The sequence below is a fragment of the Rattus norvegicus genome, chromosome 18 (genome assembly GCF_036323735.1).
Source record: "Rattus norvegicus strain BN/NHsdMcwi chromosome 18, GRCr8, whole genome shotgun sequence".
Classification (NCBI taxonomy): Eukaryota; Metazoa; Chordata; class Mammalia; order Rodentia; family Muridae; genus Rattus; species Rattus norvegicus.
The window spans coordinates 32,990,253-33,017,613 of record NC_086036.1 but is presented as its reverse complement, the minus strand read 5'-3'; the positions used below and the strand labels follow the sequence as shown (position 1 = coordinate 33,017,613).

At 38.8% G+C, this 27,361-nt stretch overlaps 1 protein-coding gene and 1 non-coding gene across 3 annotated transcripts in view; one reads left to right on the top strand and one right to left on the bottom strand.

Moving 5' to 3' along the window:
• Positions 1–27,361, bottom strand: part of LOC134483011 (igE-binding protein-like) — a 166,365-nt gene that overhangs the window by 93,911 nt on the left and 45,093 nt on the right. The gene's annotated exons all lie outside the window — the stretch shown is intronic.
• LOC120098435 (U6 spliceosomal RNA) lies at positions 20,279–20,381 on the top strand. The gene has a single exon (XR_005496596.1). It is a non-coding gene; the product is annotated as a U6 spliceosomal RNA (small nuclear RNA).

The window sequence follows — 27,361 nt, the reverse complement described above, 5'->3', positions numbered from 1 at the left end:
GTTCTGTGGCCCTGAGTTCAATTACTAGCAACCACATGGTGGCTCACAACCATCTGTAACAGGATCCCATGCCCTCTTCTGGTGTGTCTGAAGACAGCTGTGGTGTACTCACATATATAAAAGAAATAAATACATTTTTTTAAAAAATGTTCTTTCATTGAGGAAGAATTACTTACTTTATTTCTTCACTTTGGCCTCACCCTATTTTTTCAAAACATCCTTTGCTTTTTGCCAACACAGGTATCCCTGCTTTGTTTCTTTTCCTGTCATAGCTCACCACTAATTAATGCTATGTAGTCCCACATGCATAGCTTCTTGTTCCCACCACAATCATATTACCTCTCCAAATGCGATACGATTCTGCTTGTTTGTTTATAACTGTACACCAGTTGGTAAAGCTATGCCTCTTCTGCAGTCACTGTCCAATAGTCAAGGGTTTCCTCTAACATTCCACTGTAGCTTCAGAATCCTCTGTGACCTTGGTCCTACTGTCCTCAAACCTTATGGCTTCTCATTTACCCTCTCTTGTTGTTTAGCCCTTTCCATGAGCCTCTCACTCCTGACATAGGGAAAATTCAGCTAATCTCTTAAATTTTGATTTTTCTTTTGCAACTCTGAAATATTCTTACCCCTGGATCTGACCTGTAAGTTTTATATTTCCAAAACGGGCTTCCTCAATATTCTATCTAAAGAGAATATCTAAGGCCTGGCCTCATTTCATTTTTCTCTTTTGACTTTTTGTCACTGATTGAGAGTATATTGCAAATCCAGGACTCTTTGCTGATTTCCCATCTGTCTTTTGCCTTAAATGTGATCTTCGTGCTGAGAGAAATCTGTCTTGGTTGCTATTGCACTTCCAATGCCTGGCAGACAGTTATGTCTACTAACTTTTTGTTGAATAAATAGAAATTGTGTTCATGGATATTAGATGATGACTCAAAGTGGAAGAGTAAACAATTTATGTAGGCTCAAAGGCGGGGTTGAGCTGAACACAAGGGAGCCCCACTCTTTGTCAAGCAGTGGAATGGAAACACTGTTGAGAAACTGGAGAGACATGACAGGTGATTTTTAGCTCATATAACCACCACCTCCTACCCAGCTGTTTCCTTAAAGAGCTCTATCTTATACCAAACCACACACTCTTGTTCTGGATGTTTCAAGGAGCAAAACATTCCAAGAAGCTTCATGGAGAGACACTCAGTATGCCTTCTAGTAACTGCCAACTCCTTCTCCCAGTGAATTGAATAGCAAATCCAAGTCTGTACTAATATACAGCTAATTTAGGATGATATGGTTCTTTGTGCTCAGGTACTAGCTTCAAGTGTATCAATAACGAAAACCATTGTGGTATCCAATCATAGGAGAGGCAACATGCAAACACAACATAGTCAGTGCTAGAGAGCCACAGATAACATTCTTACCCTGGGTGAGAAATTGCCTGTCAAATTCCTCCCTTCTCTTAGACAAATCAAGGTAAGGAGAAGGCTTAGGACCTAGAGGAACTGAGTAAATCAACAAAACAACAACAACCACAACAACAACAACAACAACAACAAAAATTCTCAACAGAACAGTGATTACAGAGAACGACAGGGATGCAGAAACCTATCTATAACAGTGACCATGCTGTTTGTTCCTTTGGAGACTCTTAGCATCACAAAATAGATAAAACGATGCCACCCTCACAAGAATTCTTTAACTGTGGTACATGTGAGCAACCTGCTATAATAAAAGGGTCTGAACCAGCATCGCAGGAGAGATACCAGCTGTGATTCCCATCCACTACACGAGTGACACCCTTACAGCTCTCCCAGGGTGACTAGAAGTAAGGATACCTTCAAACTACTAGAGACTGCCATATTTTGCCTATTGTGATGAGAGTGGGTAAGTCTAGCAGCAGAAGTCATCACTCTTCCTTATTAGTCTTCAGGGAGGAAATTCATTTCCTCTAAAACACATGGGCACACACTTAAATGAGACATTAAAGGTCTCTTAGTCCAATCCCATCATTCAGAGATAAGGGATGAGTCCCTTGGGTGGGAAGGCTTTTTTGATGAAAGAACATGTTTTCCCAAAGGTATTGCAAGGGCCTTTGCCAGTCTGTAGAATGAAAAGCATTCTGCAATGCTATCTTGAGGCAAACTCACTATACTTAAAAATTACTCTATAAAAATTAGTCTTTAGTCAAGATTTAAGATGTCCTTAGTATGACCTTAGTTAAATAATAAAACATTATATACTGTGAAAGAAGAGTCAATAAACTCAATTTACCTAATAAATCATTACATTAACATTTGTAATACAAAGAGTATAACTGAGCCACAAAATACTAGGTAAGAGCCGCACAGACACATTTAACAGGCATATCCAATCTTTTTGTATAAGTTAGATAAGTGCCCAATATCAGGGATGATTAAGAAGGGTGGATGGAAAGTCTCACAAATCACCAGATGATGTTTTTCCAAAGCATTATGCTCTTTGGTATTTATTTTAAATATGTTAATTACATGCAATATCACTTTGATCTAATAATAGTTGCTATTTTGTGGGGTGCTACTGTTCTATCTTGATGGAGTCTGTGAGAACCAGATGGGTTGTCAAAGGACTTGATATAAAAATCAAGATACATGGAATTTGGAGTGTAGTATCAGGTGGAATCCTTTCAAACGCATATGATCTAGAAGTATTTCGGCTATGGTTGATGCTGTTACCAACTTTGTTCTGTAGTTATATAAGTCTCGGAGACATTAGGCCCAGTAAGTTTGCTTGAGGATTTCCAGCTACGTGAATCTCAATCCAGCAGCACTCTGCTTCGGGACAATGTCACCCATATCATAATCCTTTAAATTCCTACTGTACTGGAATTAAAAGATATTAGTTGCTTGTGAGGGAAAATAATTACTGAGGTCATTGTCACTCTGTGTGAATCAAAGCCTGCTCAGGTTTCCAGCCTAAATATGCCTCTTTTGGATCTCAATATAGAAATAATCAGAGAACTTTTCATAAAATAAAGATTCTAAGAACAATTCATTCAGCCTCAAGAATGCTAAAGAGTGGTTTTCATTATGTTTCCCATTTCACACTCATCCTGCTACAAAGAAATGGTATTTATTGTCCCTCCCTAGATGGTGAGAAAAAATAATAAACTTGCAGTTCCTAAGGTCTTGAAGTACAAATTTAACCTAAAAATGTTGGCCAACAAAGAGACAGACATGATGAATAAAAATAAAGGCAAATTCTAGAAAGTAAGTACAAATCTCCTGCCATCCATCCCCAGCATCTCTGACTTTGTTGTGCACGGAACATAGTAACCATGAGGTCCTGGGAGGTGTCATTCGTCTGTTTAATTAGCCCTAAAGAAAGCACTTGTTTCAAATTAGGAGCAACAACATTTCTGAGAAAGGACATAATAGCACTAACAGTGGCAACTTGCTTAAGTAATGGGGCCTTTAAAGCTCTGTTTTAATGAGACACACTGCAAGACTTTTACTCACCCACTCACCCGGTTTTCAGATTTTACAAGCATCCAGATCGTCATTGTCCCTAGCCACAGCTATGCTCAGCATCATCTTCAGGGAGGAAACGGTGCAGATGTTGGCTGTCTGATGTTACAGCCAAACAATAGCAATATAATAATCACAACCTTAATTCTAATACTATTTGCGCTTCACATTTCTTCAGGGTTTACATGCATCGAAGGTCGTTTCTAGAAGCAGCATTCTGCATCCTGGCATCCAAGCTATTCAGATTCACAAATGTTTGAAGAAAAGGATGAAGAGGGTGATCTGATTTACTCCATGAAGATAATGTGCTATGCTTTCCTGTCTGGATGCTTTGGCCTCATTTGGTCCTCTCTCCCCTGAGTGACTAATAGTCTAAGCAGTTGGCTCAACACGTGAAAGAAATTTCTTTACTCCATGCTCCTAGCTTCCACGCTTTTACGATAACTTTCTGAAAAGATGCTCTGTTGTCCCCACACTTGAGCCACGGTTTATATTCATTACTTTACCTGGATTTACTTACTGCCCCATTCCCTGTCGCCCGGGGCATCAAACACTTTGTAGGAACACAAACACTCAGTTACCCCCAAATAACTGTCTATGCATAGTGCAGTTCTAGACACCCTGTTTGTCCGGTCAACTAACTTCCATTTTTACACTAAACTCTAAATTTTGATAATATATCTTGTTGTTTATGGAATCCTTGAGATTCATCATGCCATTCTTCATATGGCATGAATGAAGATTTATTATAATTAGCCATTGATCGAATTAAATAATAAAAAAAACACAGCTGTTTTTGACCTCCTCAAAGAAGGAACAAAATTCCATCCGTAACTGATGTGCACCGTGCACGATCCATACAGATATCTTAGTTGTACTAAAATTTTGGTTGCGAGATGCATATGGTACAGAATGCACAGCTTTGGCAAGATTCATCTTCAGGAAGCTTAAATGACCAGCCCCCTGCCTCCTGAAGCTTTTTCCAGAGAATTGCTTCCAAAACAGCTTCAGGAATAATTGATGACTCCAGATGATCTCTCTTCAATCAAACCCTTCAGACAGATCCAGTCAAAACTGCAGTCAAACTCTGAGCCTTCTGAGCATACAGAGAATGGATGACAGATGCTAAAGCTACCTTTCTTAAGTCTAACCAAATTTTCTTATTTTTCTACATCTTCCCACCCCTTTAAAGAATGTCTTGTCCTTCCCACTCTGCAGAAAGAAGTCATGGAGATTTATCATTCTGATCCCTTGGGTTTGGGTGTCTGGTTATGGTTATTTTATAAATTGTACATAGGTTGCCATTTTAAGGTATAATTTGGAATTGTTCATAATTTTGAATAGAAAGGAAAAAGATGGAATAGATTACTAATTTTTTCTTGAAAAAAGAATTGTGTAGCCATAATCTTACATTGATAGAAACCTATATACTTGATGCAAATTGAAGTTATAATTTCTTACATTGGTATAGAATTAATTTTGATACAGATTTAAGGATTTCATTAGTATAAATTTCTATACTGACACAAAATTTGAGATTAATATTGTTACTCTTAGGTAGGCATTGTGCCTATGCAAATCATTTAAGACTACAAGGCTTAGACCCAGTTCTTCTAATAATTGCTATTACAAACTGTGTAGGATGATTAAGTAATGCAAGTTAAGGGCTAGATAGCAAATTTATGGTTATATTAGATTCTGATTTAATTATAATAAAGTTTTCAATATTACTCAAGTAGAAATGGCTAAGAGTAGTTAAGGTTTACCAGTTCAGATATACTTTTACATAGTCTTTAAAAACATCAAAAATCCACAGAATGTGACATTTAATGTTATTCCATTATTAAGGATCATTTGATGAGATGAGACATGTCTGCTCCTGATAGCTTCCCCACTCCATTTCAAAAAAGAATTTGAGCATCAAAACCTTCATACTGAGTAGCTTAAGTTATGCCAAAGTAGCCATATTCACCTACAAACAAAAACTATTGTCCAGGAAAGGATACACAGTGCTGGATAGTTGACAGTTAAGTTCAGCCAAGACAAAGCAAATTAGCCCTTCATTATCCTACTTCATTCAAGATCTACTAAATTGCTCTGGGCCAGAAGGCTGAAGACAGATGCTCCAAAGTTATATGAAATTAGGGGCTGACTAGGTAGTCAGCTGTTTCCACAATTTGCTTAGATTTTGGAAGCTATGTTTTATGCTGTCCCATATATTCAGGTAATATTTAGTTCATTCTTGGGTTTCTGACAGGGTTGAAGACTAAATATAGTCTCTTTTTTTAAAGATTTATTCATTTATTATATATAAGTACACTGTAGCTGTCTTCAGATACACCAGAACAGTGGATCAGATCTCTTTACAGATAGTTATGAGCCACCATGTGATTGCTGGGAATTGAACTCAGGACCTATGGAAGAACATTTGGTGCTCTTAACAGCTGAGCCATCTCTCCAGCCCTAGGTATAGTCTCATAATCAAGTTGTTTAGCATTGAGAGAGATAATAGAGATTTGAAAGGATGGTTTTCAGATGGTAATGCAAGCTAAAATCAGAATATAATTCAAGTATAGAGTTATTAGCTTTTTAGCTAGGATATGATGTAGAGTATTTTAACTAATTGGCATATATGAGAGACTGGATATTAATTGTACATCATACTTTGTAATTATGTATTTGTTATGGTTTTGCTCAATTTATATCTGAGAGAAAAGAGCCTTTTCGATTGGATAAAACAGGGGAAATAAAGTGTGTTTGGCCTAATGCTGCACATATTATAATGTTAATTTTGGTCCCCAAAACTTCTTACACTAGTGTCTGCACTTAAGACACTGACAGACCCTGCCACCAATTGATTCTGACTGGTAAATAAAAATTCCAGCAGCCAGTGACTGGGCAGGGTAGACACAGATGGGACTTTTAGGATTCCCAGCCTTGGGATAGAGAGGGAGATGGGAAAGAGCCATGAGATGGTTGTAGGATGGACCACACCATGAAGAAGAGGAGGATGAGAGGGACAAAATGTAGCATAAATGTAAGACAGCCCCATGGGGTTACCTGCAACAAAGATAAAATGTATATTTGGGTATTAATTCAAGTATATCAGAGGAGAGTGTTTACTAAGTGCAGGGAAGGCTTAAAAGTGCCGAGTTATTGAGCTAATCAAGACATATCAAAATTAACTGGCGCATGCATGCCCGTGTGTGTGTGTGTGTGTGTGTGTGTGTGTGTGTGTGTGTCTGTGTCTGTGTCTGTGTGTGTGTGTGTGGTGTGTGTTTGTGTGTTTCATTCCAAAATCCAGAGGCTCTGGGGTTGGTTGGAAGAGTGACCCACTGAGAGGCAAAGCAGTATCTGATTCATTGCTACAATCTGTGTAGTTCTGTCAATCTTGACTATGTGATGAGTCACCAAACAATAAACTAAAACCTCACACACATGACCCAGGTGGAAAATCCATCAGGAATCCGAAATCCCTGATAAAGATGAGAAGTTTGTATGATAATAGTGCCCAGGCAGTGGCTCTGTTGGAGTAGGTGTGTCACTGTGGGTGTGGGCTTTAACACCCTCATCTTAGCTGTCTAGAATCTAGTATTCCACTAGCAGCCTTCAACTGAAGATGTAAAACTCTCAGTTCCTCCAGCATCATGCTTGCTTTGATGATAATGGACTGAACCTATGGACATGCAAGCCACCCCCAATTAAATGCTATTTGTATAAGAGTTGCCTTTGTCATGGTATCTGTTCACAGCAGTAAAACCCTAACAAGTCAGTATCACTCTTGGATTATAAGCTATAATACTTTAGGCTTCCAGTGGCTCAGAAAGATGTTGCAAGAGAATGAAGCAAAATAAAATAAACAAACATAGAAAGAAGTAATGCTGACTTACAGAAGGAAGAAATGAGACTACACCCCTTGTGTTGCCACATCCATCAGGCACTGAAGACACTAAAGACACTACACTTCTCCATACAAAATCTCTCTCTCTCTCTCTCTCTCTCTCTCTCTCTCTCTCTCTCTCTCTCTCCTCTCGGATTTCCTTTTTTAGCTATCAAGTGTTAAGTGCTGAACTGTTGTCATTCTAAATAAACTTATGCCCACTCTTTTATGCCTTTTAATGTTTCATATTAAGCCTCCTTAAATTGGTAGTTAATTACATTTGCAAAATTCAAATTAATATGATTAAAAAATTAGAGCTGATACACTAGAGGAATGTTATAAAAAGCCACCTGCAAATACAAAACTGATGGTGGCATTGGTGCCAGATGTGACAAGAAAGCTTTGAAGAATGTTCATGAACAATGCTCTGAGCATTATTCTTCACAACACACGCCTCCCCTTCAGATTGCTTTCTCCAGTTGCCTTGGATTATCGATATAATTGCCAAAATAAAAAAAGCTATCTTTTTATATGTAAAACACAATTAACCTTATAGAGATATTTTCTTTTACTACACTTGTTTAGAGGCACAGACAGTGTGTCTTCATACTCAAGTGTTAGTGATTCGGCTTAATGATTGAAAAAAATCAATCTTTTCTGATCATTAAAGACAGTTCCCTTCCTTAACTCCTACTGCAACAGAGTAGCATGGCCATTGCTTCTTTGTTCTTTCTATTGATTACAAAATTCAAATAGACATCACTGAATACATATATATCTCTTATTATAGCTATAAAACCCAGTCTATATCAACTTATATTCCTTTGTTTATCACAAGCACTATAGAACCAAACAAAGAAATTAAAAAAGAAAAGCCCCAGCAGTAGTGTGAAAATCCTAGAGTGGATGAAATGATGCTGTGGCTGAAAACACTGAAGTAGCAAATGCATATAGCATTTAAATTCCTTTTATAGTCCCTGATAATGAAATGTCTGTGATCAGATAACAGAGCCTCAGAGCCTGACAAAGCTGTATTCCAAATGTGTGCTGTGAGTGATAACCAGACTGCAAGGAAAAGGTTGCTGTAAACCTTAAACATATAACTAGACAGATAGATAGACAGATAGATGATAGGCAGACAGACAGGCAGACAGGTAGACAGATAGATAGACACATATATAATGACAGATTTAAAGGATAGTGAATCCATACTCTTCAGTTCTAAAGGGAAAACTAAGACTTGGGATTACATGACACTCCTCCTCAAAAAACAAAACAAAACAGACAAATAAACAAACAAAAATCTCATAAGAGGAGTCAAACCAGGTTTGAAGACTCCAGGCTCCCAGTACAGTGAGTAGTGCGCTAGACTGCCACCCTTTCTTAAGCCCTTTTTTCTCTCTTCTATGTATGGAACCCTCCATTCCTCCTTCCCTTTCTTTCAAGTTGAGAGTATATTTTTGTATGTGTCATTGTTAGCTGACTAACAATGTACTTCTGGTTCATATATCTTGAGCACCATGAGTCCCACAAGGATGCAATTACTTCTTCCTGGTCTTTCCTTACAAGTCTATTCAACTGGGATCATACAGTCTCTCCCTAAATACTGTCCAGTGTTCTTCCGCTACCCTGCCTTCAGCCTTCACAAAGAATAATTTCTGGATTTGTTCCCACACAGAGAGGCCATGTGTGACTTGGGAAATATAGGCCACAGGCACCTGCTTCCATGGTTAGAGCAGTATTGTCTGGCTTACAGGAAGTAAGGTAAGAGCTTCAATGGAGACTTAGTTCACCTCACAGATGTGATCTTTATGTAATAAAATTTGCTTTTCAATGGTAAATCCTTTTTTCCTGAAATGGAATACTTGATCTCAGCCTGGAAAAAAGCTTCTTTTTCTGGTTTCTTTTGAGATGTTTTTTAATGATGGTGCAACTTTTTTTCTCTTTCTAACTCAATTGGCTTTCATACACTTCGTTTTTCATATTGTCCTTTAAAAGCTCAAGCTTCTGAATCAATAATATGAAACTGCATTATCTGTCTTAAATGATTATTTACAGAGAATAGGACCACTGCAATTTAACATGCCACTTAGGAAGTACATTTAGGAGTTGGTCTGCTTGCCTCTTTATTCAATACAATAAGGATGAAAGAAGCAATTTATGGATTCCATGCACAAGACAACAATACTGAAAACATCCTTTAAGAGGCAGAAGCCTTCTGAGTTTGGAATTATCAGAGAGAAATTACAATATTGCAAGGTCAGACGAACTGATGGGTGATAATGCTAGGCCACATGGACATTAAACTGTGTTCAAATAATCAGATCTTAATTGCAAGGTTATTCTTTGTTGTCCTCGATCTATGGTACAAATCACTGAATATGGGTATATCCTGTATCTTCAGTAACAGTTAACGGTAATCTGCAGTGAACAACAACAGCTCATTGCCTAATATCACTATGGCACATGGCTCCTGGAGACAAATTTAAGATACAAAGAATTAAAATATAAAAGACAGATGAAAATGGGACCTCTGTTCCCAAATGGTAGGTCATGCTTGGCAGTAATTGTGCTTTCGATGTGAGAGAGAGTCTCTGTCCTGAAAACAGGCTTCATCTCGAAAGCTGACTGAAGAAGACTTTTGAGAGGGACTCTGAGGTTCCCTGTGAGTTTGTTATGAGCTGCGGACAGCCTCTGCCACAGCTGTGAGAGAGGAAGTAGTAATGCTGGTGCCAGAGCTGCAGTGTTCCCTGGCGTTCTGAATACTTAAGTGTAAATCCTTCACTATTAGCTAACACCAAATACGTTGCTAACACAAACGCTGGATAAGCAGGCAAGAAGTGTTTGTTCAATGGCCATGTAAACGAACTAAGAAATCTACCTTGCTATTTTTCATCCGTAATGCTCTACTTGGAATATCTTTTGAATCCTTTACTTATTCCAAAGCACAGAGAGAGCAGATCTGATACTCAGACGTTAAGGCTTCTATTCTGTAAATTACATAGAAGAGTCTCTAAGTCAAGTATTAGTTCAAAAAGCATCTTCTCTCGCATAACCAAACTCCACATTTCAAACTGCACTTAGTCTCTTAATCTGCTCTCTTACAAGAACGTCATTACTAAGTCTATTGACTGTTGCCAGTCTCCCCACTGGAATGTATCTTCCACTGGAGTTAGGATCTTGCTTTTATCAAGAGTGACCCAGCAGATGCACAGTAAGCATTCTTTAACTAAGTAGCTTTTCTTATGTGCCCTTTCTACCTGATGCTGTCTTAATAGCAGGAAGATGAAAGCTGCCTTCGATTTCTTCTGCATTTTCCTGGGATTTGCATCAAAGTACAAGAATCCACTGCTTAGTAAATCCTACTAATTGAAAGACAGCATTATGTAACTGTTACAAAAGGGTATTTAACTCGGCTTTATAAGTAAATCACCAAACCACACACTTCTGCCACAATCACAGAAAACTTTTTCTGTGTAGCAGGTACCTTGAGAAATGGTTTACAGATGTTATGGCCTTTGCTTTTAGTCAACAGTCCATGTGATAGCTAGAATCATTGTTTTTATCCTTCCAATGCTAAGAATGAGGTTTAAAGAGTTTCATAGATGGTGAGTCTAAGAGGCTGGGATGCACTGGGAGCCTCAATGTTGAACAGGTTGTACAGTAAAATGGGATCTTCAGAGACTACATGAAACTACCCTCTCTCTGAAGAAAAAATAGAAAAGAAAAAAAAAGTCCCTCATTTTGTTTTTACTGGGGACTGTGTGATTAAACCAGTCTCTCTTTCTACGCTGATATTGACACTTGAGTTCAGCTAAGAAAACAAGCCAGCATATAACCCTTGCTTGAAAAATCCCTAGAGAGAACAACAACAACAAAATCCTTACTTAGCACTCAAATAAACTTGTAAGAAAAATGCTGTTTCCAGCTCCCTGTCGTTGCAGAACCAGCCTCCAACTCGACCACTTAACTTTTGAACCAAGTAGCACAGTTCTACATTAACGTCTGTGAGGACAGATCACCAAGACGACTTGAAAGTTATGAGTGCTTACAACCAAGTCTAATGATTCAAGTTAGAGCCTCAAGACCCAAAGTATGGAAGGGGGAAACAGACTCCTGTGAGTTCATGTGCACACACCCCTGCTTGTACACACACACACACACACACACACACACGCACACACACACACACACACACACTGTAAGTTTTGAAAAATTAAAATCTTTGATGGAAGACCAAGTCAATATTACCTTTTTCCAGGTATTCATCTTACGTACTTAAGAATACTGAAAGAAACTAGTGTCTTATTTTGGTGATGCTGTAGTGAGAAGGCTTGTATGGTTGATGGAACTGAGCTAGTGAACTATAGATAACAACCACCTATTCCTGTTATCTAGAAACTTCCCCAACACTCTATTTATTTTTGAATTCTTTTAGATTAAACTATGCTAAAAATTTTAATAAACACAACTAGTTTTTTAAGTTGCATGTACATATAAAATATTGTTAATCTGTTTGAAGCCTCTTTCCACCTTCTGATATGCTGTGATATGCTTCGAATAGTGTGTCACCTCAGCTAAGGGACTTTTTGAGATAAAGACAAAGATGCAAACTGAAGAAGAGCACTGAGATTACAGGGAGTACAGACTGCATCATCTAATGATGAAGGACGGTACTGGACTCTTCATGCAAAGAGAAGGGATTGAAGAGATTTTTTTGGCATGGGAAGTTTGTTTTATTTTAAAGTTCAGCTGTATGTAGTATGCTCAGAGAAAAAAGAAATGAGTTGGGAAGAAGAGATTTCTAAAATCCACAAGGTGTGCAGCCCTAGACAAAGAGTGGGTCCTGGTGACTTGGAAGGACAGAGAGAATATTTGAGCCTCCCATGGATTGGCAAGCTTGAAAAGTGACTTAATTTGAGTGCTTGCATAAGAGCATGTCCTTTTCAGAAAACTTCCCCTGAAGACAGTGAAAGGAAGAATGTAGGTACATGATCATGGAGGGTATCGAGGGAAGGGAGGCATAGTGATAAAATGGCAAATTATGGAGATAGCTGGGAACCATCACTTATAGGTCTGAGTGGGCTATTATCACCATACATTTTCACTTGAATGAATGGATTCGGACATAATTGACTCATGCAAGGAGCTCCAAAGGAATACTTTGGGTGGGGAAGATGAAGCAATCACTGAGAGTAAACTTCTCAATAAGAGGAATGAAATATGAGAAAAATTTAAGCTACAGGCATGTGACTATTAATAGAAAAATGTAGTATATGAATCATTTTCTTCTTGAAATTCTCACAAAATAAGATGTTTACAAAATTCTTATAAAAATTCTTCGGGTTGGGGATTTAGCTCAGTGGTAGAGCACTTGCCTAGGAAGTGCAAGCCCTGGGTTCAGTCCCAGAACCAAAAAAAAAAAAAAAATTCTTAGAGGGTCACTTAGAACTATCCATTTCTCAAAGAAGTGAACTACTTAGAACAAAGAAACTTTAGAACAAAGAAAATGATGTTTTAGAGACTAAAGGCAACAAAAATCAGGGGAGAAATAGAGGAGTACAAAGAGAAGAGAGGAGTAGGGTGGAAGGGAAAGGTGGTAAAAGGAAGGGGGAGGGAGCAAGAGAGAGATTCTTATTAAAATGAAATGCAGCCCATCTTAATACCTCATCATATCCAAACATGCTATAGCACTGACACAACAAGAAACAGTTTACTTTGTGTGGAAAGTCCCTCTGGTTTCTAAAGAATCACATGATATATATGGACTACGATGGGAACAGTGCTGATTATGATTAATTATTGACTCTAAAAGTTGTAGCCATTGTTATTATATTAATTAGGTTAATGGAGCATTACTGTGGACTGAAAATGTGACATTAGCCACATTCTGATTCTAAGAATCAATATCTCATTAAACAAGTCATTGCTGTATCTATCAGCATCATTAGATTAATCTCACAGTATAAAAAAGCGATATTCCAAATACCAAGAAAAGGTTCGGTTTATAAGATGAACTGTTTCCTTAATTTTGAGAGGAATGGGCTTTAATACATGTAGGAATTCGGACATTAGACTGCTTCTAGTTTTGCTTAGACTCCAACAAGCTGAAGTTAACTTACTTCATTGCTAATCATTGTGACCATAAAGATATTTGAGTTGTTTAATCTCTATAACATAGTATTACACAGAATAAATGCATAAAAAAATCAAAATAAGGTTCTGGCATGGTAGACTACAGGATGCTCAGAAAACATCAAATCTCAGGACAAAACAAGAAAAACAGTTCAACAAAACTGACAGACTAGATTTGTATTCTTTTCCAGTCACAGTGTGAGGACGGCCCTGGCAGGAGCCTTCCACTAGGTCATATTGTATCGATCACTGGGCCACTAGGCTGCTGGAAAGGCCCATGGCCAGAGGCTTACTGACAGATTGTCCGTCACTGTAATTTCTGAAATGCCTAATGGAAGGGCGTCAGCCTTTGCAACCCAAGGATCAAAGGATTAATAAAACTCCCAAACCCACATCTCACATGTATTTTTCACCCTAAAATAAAATGAATCCCAAGCCCGCATTCATCAAATTGATTTTTCTGTGTATTAATGTCAGAATTTACAGATTTTCTTTCAAGGTCTTCAAAAGTCCCTAAATGTCATGATAAATAATATACTCACAGGTTAATTTACAGAAAAAAAAAGTTCAGAGTTTCCTTCTGAGCTCTTATTTGAACAACAGATCTATAGGTTATTTCCAGGGATAGAAAAAGTTTTAAGCATATCTTTCCTCTCAACCTGACATCAGAAGATGGGAAACCATTGAGTCTGGGATTCTTGATAATTAAATTGTACGGGAGCAATTAGGATTTTTCTAATATTGATGGTGACATTGATTTTATATGTTGAGATCTTTAAAATAAGTACTAGAAATACATTAGTATCAAAATAACTTTCATCCATTAGCTCCCTCTGTCTTTTAAGGAGCCTCGCAATTCTCAACTGTAGCTCTACACTAGCTGCACTGACTTCCTCCTTGCACAGAGCTGGTCCTAGAACAGCTCTTACGAACAGCTTTCTGCTTAATTAGATGTACCAGGGTGTGGTGTGGTGGTCACTGTCATTCTGGGTGACCTTATGAGGAATTTGTAGATTTATAGTGATTTTATTTCTTTTTATTATTGGACATTTTTTATTTACATTTCAAATGTTATCCCATTTCTTGTTTTATCATTTACAAATGAGAACACAAGTTGAAATGCCAGGATCAAAGGAATTTTTTTCCCCAGATGACTTTCACCTTGGATCTGTGGGCTGGCTTTTCTCATTTGAGGTCTTTGACGCAATTCAAAACCTCATGGAAACCTGGAAATAAATAATAATATGTTTTTAGTGGGTGAAAGGGCAACTTTAATTTGACTACCTTCTCCAATTTTATTGTGTATTTTATTGTGTATCTCAAGTGATGGAGGCTGCATATTACAGGAGGATGAAAACAGTTCCTTCTAGAGACTTTTAGATGTCAGTCTTACTCTACAAGGTATAAGCTTTCTGACATTGTACAAGTTATATCATTTATTCATAGGTCCATGCTCTTGTAGTGTTTTATTACTTGTGATATCTATTAATATGTAAATGTTCTATAAAGATGGTCTTGAGGAAACAGTGACCGAAAATACACACATTTGACAAAATTATAAGACTCTCATGTTGTTGGTTTACACTTTTTAATGCTTGGCTTTGTGTGCACAAGTGTGCATGGAGATGTAAAAGGACAGCTAGCAGGAATCTGATGTCTGCTTCTATCACACAAGTTTCCAGGATCAAACTCAAATGTTCTCTGGCTTGGCAAAAGTCATCTTTATCCCGAGTTATCTCACCATCTCATTATTTATGTTTAAATATTTAAGTAATTTTTCATTGTGTATGTGCACTTCAGTGCCTGTGCCCTAGAGCTGGATTTAGACAAAGGCATTAGTCACCCAATGAGGGTGCTCAGCCCTAGACATGAGTCTGCTGCAACAGTAATACAGGTTCTCAACCCCTGAACCATGTCTCCAAACGTATTATTAAATAGTTTTAAAGTCTCAAGTGCATACTTGTGTACAACTGGACCTAGATAACATACTACCAGATATAACAAGCATACACAGTAAAATTTTTTTCGAAATTCTTGTTATAGAATGAACACTTTATGCTATTTTTATTCATGTTTTAAATGTTACATGGAGTTAAATCATTCATTTACTTTACTAATACTGTAAGGAGAAAAATCTCAGTTTCTAAACGTGTGTAGGACAGATGAGTTGACTAAGGTCTTTCAGCCAGAAGGCCAGTAAACATGTAACCTTGACCAAACACAAGCATGAATCACTTTACTCCTAATCATGGTGACAGTGAGGGAGCATTAGGGAAAGCTGCTGCTACGGGAGACATCAGTCACTATCTTATGTCAGTACCTTTCCAAGTAAACGACAACAAAAAACATACTTAAAATATATTTGCTTGCTTTCAAAAGCATATTTTCCTCCAATCTTTGACTAGATGAACAGTGTAGATACTGATTTTTAAGTGATGAAAATAATCTCCCACCAGGTACACCATTTTAAGGGTTGTTTTGGTTCTCAATTTCTTCATTCAGCCCATCCATTCTAAGTTTACACAGACCCATTAAGATGCACAACCATAAATAAGGATAGAGAAATTCACGTGTGGCTGTTCTTATAGAGTATTTTCAGCACTGTGGTTACTAGTTCCATTATTAGTAGTAAGTATTTATCAGACATCTGTTAACACTGAAGTTGCAGGCAGCCTTGTTCTCTCACAGCTGGGGATCTGGAATAATGATCTCTGAATACTAAATTTACCTTTGAAGTGCATTTTGTACTCAAACATTCTGAGGCATTTCTCACACTTCCAAATTATTCCAGACTTGAGACATGACTTGCTACATCAGAAAGAACAACATTCGAGGTCATGTTCATTCGCAGATCTGTTACTCTTCTAATTAGCAGGAAGATTTCTGATAGACCTAAATTCACAGAGTGGAGCATTTTTTGAGCATAAAATAAAGGGAAGAAAGCACTGGATAGCTATGCATCCCTGGCAAAACAATGCTGTGTCTTTGTCACTATAAAAGAAGTCAATGATATGAGTATGTAAACTATAAACCCCACTTGACTTGCTCCTGCTATACCAGCCTGGAGACTTCAACATGAGCTCCGTTTTGTTTCTTTCATGGATGAACATGGAGAAAATAGCAGAAGGATGCCCGTATCTCTTTTAAGTTATTCAAGCAGAGCCTCCTGTTGCCTAAGAAAGAAATTAGTTCTATAAGTATATATTACTGTCCATGTTACCTCTATGATTCTTATTTATATACAACCATCAAATATTTGACATTGATTGACTATGTGGAAACTATAAAATGCAGAAATAAATTGTATGTAGTCCCAGTCCTTAAGAACCCATGCAACTGGAGATTTTAGGAGTGTGTCTTCATAAAATATCTACACCTCAATTTCCCTTACAAGATGCAAAATAAAATTAAAGCAGTACAAGGATGATTCCCTCTGTGAGAAATCCACAAAAACACTTAAGAGACTCCTGTATTCAGTTGCATGTGAAAAGCTGCATGTTTAACCTGGTAGAATTCTTATCATGTGCACTTAGCACAATTAGTCTCCCTGGCTCAGGACAGCACTGAGATCCCCATGAGAAGGGAAGATGGAGACAGGTTTTTATTTTAATTTTTCCCGTTTAGATACTTTTCTTATATGATATATCCTGATTATATTCTCCTCTTTTTCTATTGCTCTTAGTTCCTTTGAACTTTTGCTCCTATTCAAATTCACTCTCTGTCTCTCATTAGAAAAGAAAAGGTCACACTATTGCTGGTTCTAGCCCTGCAGCCTGAGGAAGCTGCTATGTTCTCCAGATCTACTGCTATACCTAATACACATAATAGTTTGTAAAATTCACACCCAATAAACAATTTAAAACAGTCAAAAAGAAAGAACAAAGGAAGAATAAAAAGAAAGACAGACAGACAAGGAAGGAAGGAAGGAAGGAAGGAAGGAAGGAAGGAAGGAAGGAAGGAAGGAAGGAAAGAAGGAAAGAAAGGTTTCAAATAAATAACAAAACATAACAAAATAAAAGTTAGTAAGGGAAAACAGAAACCATCACATGGAAAGTAAACAAGGCAAACCAGCAAAAGGAAAACAGCCTCAAATGCAGGCACAAATATCAGAGATGCACTCGTTCACCCCCTCAGGTGTGACATAAAAACACTATACTGAACGGTATAATACATATGCAAGGGACCTGGTACAGATCCAATCCAGTCCTGTGCTGGCTGCGTCCATCTCTCTATGAGTTTATATGAGTCTTACTCAGTTGTTTTAAATGGCCTTCTCCTTGTGTTCTCCATCCCGTCTGACTCTTACACATTTTCTACAGAGTTGCCTGAGCTCTGAGGGGAGGGCTTTGATGGAGCATGCCATTTAGACCCGTGTGTTCCAAGCTCTCTTTTCTGTGTAATGTCTGGCCATTGTGTTTGTCCCCATCTACTGCAGGAGGAAGCTTCTCTGATGATGGCTGAGCAAGGAACTGATCTATAAGTATAGCAGGATATCATCAGGAATCATATTAGCATTGCTTTTTTTTTTACAGGAGAATTTTGTTTAACATATATCTCTAAGTTATCTAGTCTCTGGTTCTTGATTATTCAATCAGTGTGAGGCAGACGTTCTTTCTTGTAAATTGGGCCTTAAGTCAAGTCAGACCTCGATTGGTTACTCTCTTAAGTTTTATGCCACCTTTGCCCTATCATGCTTTTCAGGCAAGATAGTATTACAGATCAAAGATTTTGTGGTTGGATTCATGTTTTTATTTCTCCCTTGGCAGCCTGCAGAGTAATACCTGTACCAAACACTAGAAGATGAGAAAGAAGGTTCTAGACAAGCACAAGCTCAACCTCTCCACGTTCAATGAAGTGTTGTTTTAACAATTGAGCTTTGCTATCAATTTGTGTAGAGCAACCTATTGTCTTGGTAACAGCCTATATTGTTTGAGGATTTCTACAGGAAACTGACCTATAAAGACTAAAAAATACCTTTCACTTGACGAGACATGAAAAAAATAAAAAATAAATACATTTTCAAATGATAATTTACCAAAGGGACACTTGCCTTACTGGCATGAAATGAAAAAAAAAAATTACTTTTTAAGCCACATATCTTAATTCCATGTTAGAATGGTAGATGGTAGATTGTCGCATAGTTTTCCTCTAAAACTAAAGGGATATTGTTGTTTGGTATTAAAAACACAATTAAGACATTTAAATGTCTTAAGAATATTCTAAGGGTTACTGCAGTTCAAATTTGTTTTCCAAATTTAATTAAATATTTGAGCAGGGCCGTGTCAGCTCATGCCTTTAATCCCAGTGGATCTCTATAAATTAGTTGTTTTCTAAAATCTAGAGTTACTGTGACCAAGGTGATGATATCACAAGCCTTCAATCCCACCACCCAGAAACAAACTCAGATACAGCTCCTAATTGGTATGTTTGTATAGGAGAGAAATCACATACCATATTTACAAATTATTGTAACTCTCTGTAGGGTTACTAGAAAGGCAGATAATTTCCAATGGGGACAGGAACAAAGAGCAGCTTTTGTGTCTACCATTATGCTAATCTCTGTGCATGCAACCCTGACCAATTTTAAACCAGATGATACCCTAATTATGGATGTCATATTTATTGGTGAATTAGCAACTGGGTACTCTTTATGAAGCAAAAAGGAGTCCACTGATATTTGCCTTTTGTCTTCTATTGCAAAAGCTTTCCATATACATAAAATAAATATTCTGTCTTTGAGAAACAAATCTGGAGGCAGTAAGAACCTTATATTAGGTCATTGCCAACTTCCCTATGGTCATGGAGTATCTTTCACAATGATGGATTGGATCTGTTTAAAGGCAGAGGCCTTTGTGGGCTTAGCCATAGGTGTTACAGTAGAACCGATACTTACCTGAATTGGTTCATGACCAGAATATGGTAGCAAAGGGGTCTGTGCCTTTTGCCTTTAATTCCCATCCCTAATCTGCTCACCCCTCCTCTATTGAATTGTGGAGATCAATGGAACAGTCACGACCTTTGACTAACGTATGGTGTCCCAATGGTTCATCAACCACTGATGGAACCAAAATTAATGGAAAGAGTCAGTCTAAAGCCAGGGAGTAGAATGGCTAATACCTAGGAAGGAACCACAAAATCAGCACAGCTCTGTGGGCTGTAAGACAATCAATAGGAAAGCAAAAGGAAAATCTCTATCTTCTCTCATTCATAGACCATATGCAATGATATGGCTATATCATCATCAGAATAGAAAACCACTAACTGGTAAATAAATGGCAAATATATCCGGTTGTGTATATATATGAATTGAAATGGCAAAACATAGTAAAACTTAGCAAAGGCATCAAATTTCATGTAGTTCGTACAGGTAAGACAGACAAAACTTCTGAAAATAATGAAGGTACAGACACATTGACATCATGTTTAATTAATGTTGGTATGTTAAAATTTGCCAGGGAACAAATTCAGAATAAGTCAGCAAGAATGATAGATTATACATTTGAAAAACTTGAAAGTTTACCCCAATACTAAAAAACAAGGGGAAATGGAGAAACAAATTACAACAGGACAACCCTATTAAAATAACTCTTATAAGGATTACATTCCCATGAAGTGGTTCAAAACTTTAATACCACCACATGGGAGGCACATACGTTTAATCCCAAAACTTGAGAGACAGAGGCAGGCATGTGGGAATTACAGTGATTTAAATTTAAAAGCCGTTTGTAAAAAGTAGACTGAAGTTCAAAGTAAGTGTCCTGTGCTCGCTTTGGCAGCACATATACTAAAATTGGAATGATACAGAGAAGATTAGCATGGTCCCTGCGCAAGGATGACACGCAAAGTAAGTGTCCTTTGTGATTAAAGAATAAATACACTTAAACCTTGAATTTTTACATAAAGAGAATATTTATCCTCATATATTATGAATATATTATTTCAAAATTTTATTTTTTATTACAATTAAAAGATAATTATTTTACATTGCCAAAACATTTTGCCCTACAAAATGTTTTGGTATAATTGACCAAAAATGGAACCCCTCAGAGTTAGGGTTGGGACAAGATTTTGTTTTTATCTTTCCAGGAAAATAAAAGGATCCAACTAAGAAATCCAGAGACCACTGGATAAGTGAAACATTTGAAAACAACTGACAGATTATCAAAACATAATGCCCCAAGAAAGAAAAAACTGAACAAATTGTCTCACCCATCTCCTGCTGGTCTCGGCAGCAAATGGTCTTTATGTGGTCCCAATCCAATTAAAAAGTAAAGTTAGCTTTGGGGTTGGAGCATGGCTCCTTCTCTAAATCCACACATGCTTAGGAAATGAAAATGCAAAACTCATATCTCATATCAGAAGAGTCGACTGGTATGGGAAAAAAAGGGAAGGAAAAGGTATTTTATTGATATTTATCTCATAATCTTTTGCTTTTCACTTGATTCTTTAAAACATTTTAAGGTATAACTATTATCTCAAAAGCTATGATCATTATGTATGACAGAACATATGTTTTCTGTCATGATACTAGTGTCTTAGAGAATACTAATTCTAGAAATGCTTCTAGATTTCTATACATGCTTATAGCTTTGAGTCTGAAACAGGTAACTAGCAACAAAGATTTTGTACCTTGAATATACTTAACAGATTGTGGTCCTCAAACCTTCCTGAGATCTTTGGAATATAACATTTAAAACGTTTGAGTTTTCTATCATTCTTAACAGGAATCTTTGAGGTCTACCAGGAGGAGGAGGAGGAGGAGGAGGAGGAGGAGGGGCAGGAGGAGGAGGTGAGTGTGTGTGTGTGTGTGTGTGTGTGTGTGTGTGTGTGTGAGAGAGAGAGAGAGAGAGAGAGAGAGAGAGAGAGAGAGAGAGAGAGAGACCGGGGAAGGAGAGTGTGTTTTGGCAACAGATCCACCTGGATTCTGGTTATGCTAACCACTGGGAAAAAAACTGCCCCATGCCTCTTCCTCCACCAGGTTCTATGCAAGCAGTGGACATGTTTGAGTTTGTGGCTGTCTTCTAAGTAGTCAGGATTACCACTATGTTGACAATCCAAAGATCAGCTTCAGACTACACACTGCTCAGTACACTCAAATTGCTGTGTTCATGTGAGACTAACAGGAAGATTTTACAGAACTTAGAACTCAAGATACTTAATACTAAAACTGCCAAATAAAACCAAGCTGGACATTGTGGTGAAAAAAAGTTCTCAGAGAGAACCTTCCCTCGGGAAGGAGACCCTCAAGCCCATCGACCAGACCGAGACCACTGGATGCAATCAGCAGGAGGGTTTATTATCAGCATACACAGGCATCTGTGGGTGCTTCAGTCAACTCGGGGGACTGGCGCGCCACGCAGAACCAGGGACGGGGTTTTTATAGGGTTCTGGGGAGCAGAAGCAAGCATACAGAAGCAGATGCATGGTTACAGGTACGTAATTGGTGGATTCTAATGAGGCGAGGGTTCAACCCGGGGGCAAGTTCCCTGGCTGCCTTCCTGGAACATAACGGCTGACTCAGCCCTCCACTAGGGTGTGGGACCTCTCCATTTCCCCCTTTTGCTGCCAGGCGCTCAACCACAAACATCCTGTTTGGCAACCGCCGTGTTCTCAGTGTTCTGGCCCTTCCCTGAACCAGTCATCTAAGCACAGCCTTGCAAAAATGGCGTTACTGCTGCTAAGCCAGGGTCTCTCAGTGGAAAACTTGGCAAAAAGTTTCATTATTGTAAATGTGACTTAGCTTCATTATTGTAAATGGTTTTACTGTGTTAGAGATGAAATATTTCCTTTTTCTTTAGACGAAAAAGGTGAAGTATTACAGGATATTTGATCATACTTCGAACCTTAAGATTATGCTCTTACTTGAAAACCTCATTTCAAGTTGTGTGGTGGCTCATCCCTAACACATACCATTAATCAAAGAGCTTTCTGTTTATTTAAAACAGGGTTAAATATAGTCAAGAGATGAGCAAGCAATCAGTTGTCAGTGAGTGAGCATAGGGAATAAAGAAAACTGTAAAGAGTAAGAGGAAGTGAGGGGAACAGATAAAGAGACAACAGGATGTAGAAGGGATGGACAATAAGTTGGGAGGGGTTTTGAGACAGCATGAAGAAGAGCTTTCCTTTGGGATGTCAGCTGAAGAGGAAGGCCAGCTGGGTGTTTTCTCTGCCTTTCTGAGCTAGCAGGCTTTCACCCCAGCATCTGACTCCCAAGTCTTTATTGGTAAAATCAAATGGTTGAGATTTTGTTTAAAATAACAACCATGATTTTGAAAGAGAAAGCAAAGTGGTGGCATACATAGGAAGGGTTAGACAGAAGAAAGAAAAAGTGATTACAACAACAACAACTAAAGTCTTTTTAAAAAAATAATAGTTGTGACAGGAAAAAGGGGACTACTCAGGTCAGAAGATTTCAAGCAAGGCAGTGACAGAAAGCAGAGGAATGGGACAGAGGAGCAGAGGGAAGAAGCGCTGCCCCCAATCACATGAATATTTCATAAAGAAATCTATTGCCTTACATGTTATTTGTAAAAATGAAACAAATTAAAACAAGAGTTTAGCTTGTTAAAATAGACTATTTTTTCCAGAGGCTTTCCTAATATTAATTGCTTACTGAAAGATTAAATGATTAATTCTAAGCAATTAGAGAGTTTCAGAATTTCATAGCTTGAAGGCAACTTAGTAATGTTTTATTTTCATTTCAAAGATGAAAGATGGCCAATTTGAGGTTCGGTGACCTTGCCACTTGCACATTAAGTGACAGGACTCTATCTAGAACTAAAGATGATAATCAGAGCAGGAGATATGTGTTTAATTAGGTTCTCATTTCCAAGGGAAAAGACTGTTTTATTGAATTACTGGGACAGGAGAATTCATCTAATGTTAATCTGCCAACACAGATAACACCATCGCATGCAGTCATCAAAGTGTGAGGCCTCTAATTTCCAAAGGAACACAGCCAACAGCAGAATAAAGTCTTTGGCCTAAGTAGTGGTCTTGTTCAGATTATTAGTATGGTGCACATATTTTGATGAGAGAATTATTTATTAGCAATGAATCAAAGTTTATCTCCAGACTGAGAAAAGCATGCATTCTGTTTACAGAAACTAGAAAAAATGATGAGGAGCTATTATAAATTGGTATCTCTGAAAGAGATGGATATGATGTACAGTAGACATAGCCACAAATTTGCAGACCATTAAAAAAGAGAATACAGCCCCGGACGGCAGCAGCTCTCTGCTCCCAAACCCCGTGGGAGAGAGACCTCACCGCCTGATCAGGTGGGCACTCCTGAGGCTGCAGAGCGGAGGAGACCACCAACACTGCCCACCCCTGCCCACATCCCTGGCCCAAGAGGCAACTGTATAAGGCCTCTGGGTTCCCGCAGGGGAGGGCCCGGGAGCGGCAGGACCCCTGCGCCTGAGACACTGCCGGAACCTGAAGGAAACAGACCGGATAAACAGTTCTCTGCACCCAAATCCCGAGGGAGGGAGAGCTGAACCTTCAGAGAGGCGGACACGCCTGGGAAACCAGAAGAGACTGCACACTGTGCACATCCAGGCGCCAGAGGAAAACACCAAACGCCATCTGGAACCCTGGTGCACGGAGGCTCCTGGAAAGAGCAGCGCAGATCTTCCCGGTTGCTGCCACAGCGGAGAGGACTTAGGCAGTACCCCACGAGCAAACTTGAGCCTTGGAACTGCAGGTAGGACCAACTTTTCCCTTGCAAGAAACCTGCCTGGTGAACTCAGGACACACAGAGGCAAAATTCCTCTAAGGCCGGACACTTCCTGTGTTTATCGGAAGTCCCACACCGGCGGATCCCGGACCGCAGCAGCTCTCTGCTCCCAAACCCCGTGGGAGAGAGACCCCACCGCCTGATCAGGTGGGCACTCCTGAGGCTGCAGAGCGGAGGAGACCACCAACACTGCCCACCCCTGCCCACATCCCTGGCCCAAGAGGCAACTGTATAAGGCCTCTGGGTTCCCGTAGGGGAGGGCCCGGGAGCGGCAGGACCCCTGCGCCTGAGACACTGCCGGAACCTGAAGGAAACAGACCGGATAAACAGTTCTCTGCAACCAAATCCCGTGGGAGGGAGAGCTGAACCTTCAGAGAGGCAGACACGCCTGGGAAACCAGAAGAGACTGCACTCTGTGCACATCCAGGCGCCAGAGGAAAACACCAAACGTCATCTGAAACCCTGGTGCACGGAGGCTCCCGGAAGGAGCGGCACAGATTTTCCCGGTTGCTGCCACAGCAGAGAGGACTTAGGCAGTACCCCACGAGCAAACTTGAGCCTTGGAACCACAGGTAGGACCAATTTTTCCCCTGCAAGAAACCTGCCTGGTGAACTCAAGACACAGGCCCACAGGAACAGCTGAAGACCTGTAGAGAGGAAAAACTACACGCCGGAAAGCAGAACACTCTGTCCCCATAACTGGCTGAAAGAAAACAGGAAAACAGGTCTACAGCACTCCTGACACACAGGTTATAGGACAGTCTAGCCACAGTCAGAAATAGCAGAACAAAGTAACACTAGAGATAATCTGATGGCGAGAGGCAAGCACAGGAACCCAAGCAACAGAAACCAAGACTACATGGCATCATCGGAGCCCAATTCTCCCACCAAAGCAAACACGGAATATCCAAACACACCAGAAAAGCAAGACCTAGTTTCAAAATCATATTTGATCATGATGCTGGAGGACTTCAAGAAAGACATAAAGAACTCCCTTAGAGAACAAGTAGAAGCCTACAGAGAGGAATCGCAAAAATCCCTAAAAGAATTCCAGGAAAACACAATCAAACAGTTGAAGGAATTAAAAATGGAAATAGAAGCAATCAAGAAAGAACACATGGAAACAACCCTGGACATAGAAAATCAAAAGAAAAGACAAGGAGCTGTAGATACAAGCTTCACCAACAGAATTCAAGAGATGGAAGAGAGAATCTCGGGAGCAGAAGATTCCATAGAAATCATTGACTCAACTGTCAAAGATAATGTAAAGCGGAAAAAGCTACTGGTCCAAAACATACAGGAAATCCAGGACTCAATGAGAAGATCAAACCTAAGGATAATAGGTATAGAAGAGAGTGAAGACTCCCAGCTCAAAGGACCAGTAAATATCTTCAACAAAATCATAGAAGAAAACTTCCCTAACCTAAAAAAAGAGATACCCATAGGCATACAAGAAGCCTACAGAACTCCAAATAGATTGGACCAGAAAAGAAACACCTCCCGTCACATAATTGTCAAAACACCAAACGCACAAAATAAAGAAAGAATATTAAAAGCAGTAAGGGAAAAAGGTCAAATAACATATAAAGGGAGACCTATCAGAATCACACCAGACTTTTCGCCAGAAACTATGAAGGCCAGAAGATCCTGGACAGATGTCATACAGACCCTAAGAGAACACAAATGCCAGCCCAGGTTACTGTATCCTGCAAAACTCTCAATTAACATAGATGGAGAAACCAAGATATTCCATGACAAAAGCAAATTTACACAATATCTTTCTACAAATCCAGCACTACAAAGGATAATAAAGGGTAAAGCCCAACATAAGGAGGCAAGCTATACCCTAGAAGCAAGAAACTAATCATCTTGGCAACAAAACAAAGAGAATGAAAGCACACAATCATAACCTCACTTCCAAATATGAATATAACGGGAAGCAATAATCACTATTCCTTAATATCTCTCAATATCAATGGCCTCAACTCCCCAATAAAAAGACATAGATTAACAAACTGGATACGCAACGAGGACCCTGCATTCTGCTGCCTACAGGAAACACACCTCAGAGACAAAGACAGACATTACCTCAGAGTGAAAGGCTGGAAAACAATTTTCCAAGCAAATGGTCAGAAGAAGAAAGCTGGAGTAGCCATTCTAATATCAAATAAAATCAATTTTCAACTAAAAGTCATCAAAAAAGATAAGGAAGGACACTTCATATTCAACAAAGGAAAAATCCACCAAGATGAAGTCTCAATCCTAAATATCTATGCCCCAAATACAAGGGCACCTACATATGTAAAAGAAACCTTACTAAAGCTCAAAACACACATTGCACCTCACACAATAATAGTGGGAGATTTCAACACCCCACTCTCATCAATGGACAGATCATGGAAACAGAAATTAAACAGAGATGTAGACAGACTAAGAGAAGTCATGAGCCAAATGGACTTAACGGATATTTATAGAACATTCTATCCTAAAGCAAAAGGATATACCTTCTTCTCAGCTCCTCATGGTACTTTCTCCAAAATTGACCATATAATTGGTCAAAAAACAGGCCTCAACAGGTACAGAAAGATAGAAATAATCCCATGCGTGCTATCGGACCACCACGGCCTAAAACTGGTCTTCAATAACAATAAGGGAAGAATGCCCACATATACGTGGAAATTGAACAATGCTCTACTCAATGATAACCTGGTCAAGGAAGAAATAAAGAAAGAAATTAAAAACTTTTTAGAATTTAATGAAAATGAAGTTACAACATACCCAAACTTATGGGACACAATGAAAGCTGTGCTAAGAGGAAAACTCATAGCGCTGAGTGCCTGCAGAAAGAAACAGGAAAGAGCATATGTCAGCAGCTTGACAGCACACCTAAAAGCTCTAGAACAAAAAGAAACAAATACACCCAGGAGGAGTAGAAGGCAGGAAATAATCAAACTCAGAGCTGAAATCAACCAAGTAGAAACAAAAAGGACCATAGAAAGAATCAACAGAACCAAAAGTTGGTTCTTTGAGAAAATCAACAAGATAGATAAACCCTTAGCCAGACTAACGAGAGGACACAGAGAGTGCGTCCAAATTAACAAAATC